Genomic DNA, 4,085 nt, shown 5'->3' on the forward strand with positions numbered 1-4,085 from the left:
AAATATTTTTATCTGGAGTATTTATTTATTTTATATCTAAGTAAAGAAGGGACATCGTGAATAAGTGTATGTTTTGCTGGAGGTTTTAATTTTGCCTCTTTTATATTTATTTATGTATTTACATTTTTTTTATAAAATTGGTAAAAACAGAAATGAGCACTGAATTGAGCGTGTTTAACATTTAGTGCCGTTTAAAGAATTTAACATTTAATTTGACAGCCAAATATACAAATTTACATATTAATACAAAACTAATTAAAAATGTTGTTACCTAATGAATGTATGCAGGCTGAAGATCAACATATAGAACACAAGCAGAGAAAAGATGATGATGTTTAGGAATGTGTCTGTTCTCAGTCATGTTCTCATCACTGACTCCCTCTGTCTCATCTGTTAACCCCAAACTTCTTACTGCCTTCTGCCTGCTGATTCTTATCTTCGTAAAGAGTGAGGGTCAGGACTTTATACACCAGCGGATTGAAAAAGTAACAGGAAATCGGTTGTTCGGCTGAAAATCGATTTGATATTTCACCAAATCAATGAATTAAAACTAAAGTAACGAGCCGGTTTTGAAAATGTAAGAAGTAAAAAGTACAAGGGGCAGTTGTAAAAGATATGGGGAAAGTTCATAGTGAAAAACAATATTGTCAGGTCCTGAGGAATAGGATGGACCAGGATTGTCTTCAGTTGCCATGGGAGAAATTGGGGTATAGTCAGGAGAGACGAAGCCTGGAGAAAAAGGCTCGATCAGTAGCTTGAGATCAGTGTAAGTAGACACGTCGTGAGTATGAACCGGAAGAGTTATTCGAGGTGGAAAATAGAGAAGCATATGAGGACCAATAAGTCGCTTCAGAAAACAGATATGAGCGATGGCCAGTAGAAAGTGGGGACCACACACACCAGGCAAAGGACATCAGACGTGCCGAGGAGACAGAGATAGGAAAACATGATGGGAAATAAAAAATTAAATAAACGAGCAGCACGCAGTCAACATGCATTAACTACTCAAACAGCATGTATGCACATATATTCAAAGCACAAGCAGAAACATATGTGAAAAAATCATATAAAAATATAAAAATGAGAAGAGTAATAGAGTAATATGCTCAACACATCGTCAGATAAAAAAAGAACGTAGGAGAATAGTTGCATGAAATTGTATGAGAGATCCAACGCCCAAAACACACAGGAAGTAAGATGTTCTATATGATTACATGTTGTTGCTGTGTACCTGCACTTTCTAGAGACTGTAAAGTTGTATGTGTATTGAAATGATTTATTGTAGCATGACTGTACATGACTGTAGCATGTTCATGTTGTAAATTCTGGACTGAGATGAATCCTGACCCTCTGCACCTCAGCAGGTCAGTGATGGTGTGTTTAGAAGCACTTTGCTGCCACCTTCTGGATTGTAGAAGATTTTTATGATAAATGAATATAAATGAAAGTGACTATACCCCATTCTTTCATATTTATATTGTGTATACAATTTATTTAAAAAGAATTGGCAACATAAAACATTGAATTTTCTCGATGATTATTCCATTTATCACCACTGCAGCCAGGGAACCGACCCCAGCCATTAGGGTTGCACAAGCCTTAGTGCCGGTCCCAAGCCCGGATAAATGGGGAGGGTTGCGTTAGGAAGACATAAAAACATGTGCCAAATCAAACATGCAGATGATCCGCTGTGGCGCCCCCTAATGGGAGAAGCCAAAAGAAATACAGTGGAACCTCGGGTTACGAATTAAATTCGTTCCGGAACTTTATTCGTAACCTGAAAAGTTCGTATCCCGATACAAATTTCCCCATAATAATGAACAGACACTTCGGTAATTCGTTCTGGACAACCAAAAATATTACTTAAATAAAAATAAAGCCAATATTCACTAATATTATTTACTTTTAACATGTTATATTAAAATCATACCACATAAAAACATACAAAAGAGGAAAAGATCTTTACCGGGTACTTTCCCTTTGAGAAGACTCGCTGCAGGAGACGACGTTCGTAGAAGGGGGAGGAGGGAGAGTTATTGTTTGAAGGAGAATCTTATTATATTATATTATTATATATTATTATATATTATATTATAGAATATTAAAGACAGTGTTATTAACACGAACGCTGAGACAATTGTTGCATTAGAGGGAAAATGAGAGCTGTTTCTTTAAGGCTACTATCAGTTGGTATTGAAGTCCAGAGTGAAATTCATTATGGGTATTGTACTTCGGAAAAGACTGTAACCCTGCTAATCTATCTTCATAAAAACAAGTAAAGTGGTTATGCATCGGCTAATGTTGTCCATCTCATCATTCCACGAGCATCAACTAACGAGTTGTTACGCTGCTGCCGGGAAAAGTTCAATCGGATAAGTAACACGATGCTCTCGCTAGGGACACAGGATGCTAACTGATGTGACGAGCTGCGTGGATAGAGCAAAAACAACCAACTTGCCTGCGATTTTTTGGTGAGCGACGTTCGTGTCCCGATATATTGTTCGTATCCAGGGGCAAAAATTCTGACGAACTGCGATTCGTAACCTGAATTATACGTATGCCGGGGCGTTCGTAACCCGAGGTTCCACTGTATATATATATATATATATATACAGTGGAATATATATAGTCCCATTAAACTTTTACTTTTACTTTAACTGTACCTTAAAATGTACTTAAGCATCCAGAAAAATATGATTTATTAAAAAATAATAATTAAAAAAAGTACAAAAAAAACAAATTGCATTTACTTCATTACTGCACACCACTGATAAAAACACATCAGCGACATAACAGGTAACCTGAAGCATAACAGATTCCTTAATGTCAAGACTAATGGATTAAATAACTGTAAGTGTGAGTTTTAAAAAAAGGGTCTGAACAGAAAAAAAGGCATTTGCAAGAAACAACTCAATAATCAGAGAACAGACACAAAAGGGGAAATTTAGTTACACACAGTAACGAGACACTGGTGCAAACACTAAACACATGAACGCAGATTAGGGATTAGGAATTAGGGATTAGGAATTAGGGATTAGGAATTAGGGATTAGGAATTAGGGATTAGGGATTAAGGGCCCACTGGCGACATCTGGTGGCTCAAAACAGAAGCACTGAAATAATAAAAACGCTGAATAAGAGATTACAGATTCAGGTTGGATTTTGTCACATATAAAAGACATGCACAGGAAAATATAGTAATTTTGTTTGTATGGAAAGTACAATAGAATGTACAGTGAGGGAGTTGAGGAACTGATCACTTACAGCATATAATGCATTACACAGAAACCAAACAATAAATGAAATGAAGATAATCTTCTGATACAGTTTTAAACATCAGCCCAGTCTAAGTATAAATCACTACACACACATTAAAACAGTCCACTCAAAAATTACAACATAAACAACATCAAACTCTTTGGGTTGTATTTTAAACAGCATGGAAAAAGATTCTCCTGAGAACAGAAAATCTTTCAGTGCTGCTGGAACAGCACATCACTCATGAATGTGTGAATGTGCTGTACCTCTCCTGAGCACTCTGTTCTGTAAAACAGCACCACCAGAAGCTCTATGGAAGAGCAGCGTTCACAACACAAACTAATTGAGGGTGTGTGGAGCTTCAGATGGTGTTGATACAGGAGTATCTGGACATACAAAAAAATTCAATAAGACACGAACATTAATAATGTCTAAAAAATAAGGGTTTAACCCTGGGAGAAAAGTGTAATGAGTGGAGACAGAATGCTGAAAAGTTAGCACACCCCTCTGACCTGCACAGGTGACTCCAGCATGAGAGCAGTCAGTGTGTTTCTTCAGGAATGATGACAGTCCCACAGGTGAATCTCATCCTCGACACTTCACTCTGTTCAGCCAGACAGTCCCTTCACCAGGACCAAACCTATCAGCACTCAGCGCCGACCCACAGCCCAGCTGTCTGCACACCACCTGAGCGTTACTGATGTTCCACTGATCATCACAAACGGAGCCCCATGTAGCGTTATGATACACCTCCAACCTCCCAGAGCAGCTTCCTTTCCTCCACTCAGCCTGAGAGACCAGTGTTCTACATCACACACATCACACATG

The sequence above is a fragment of the Silurus meridionalis genome, chromosome 18 (assembly GCF_014805685.1).
Source record: "Silurus meridionalis isolate SWU-2019-XX chromosome 18, ASM1480568v1, whole genome shotgun sequence".
Classification (NCBI taxonomy): domain Eukaryota; kingdom Metazoa; phylum Chordata; class Actinopteri; order Siluriformes; family Siluridae; genus Silurus; species Silurus meridionalis.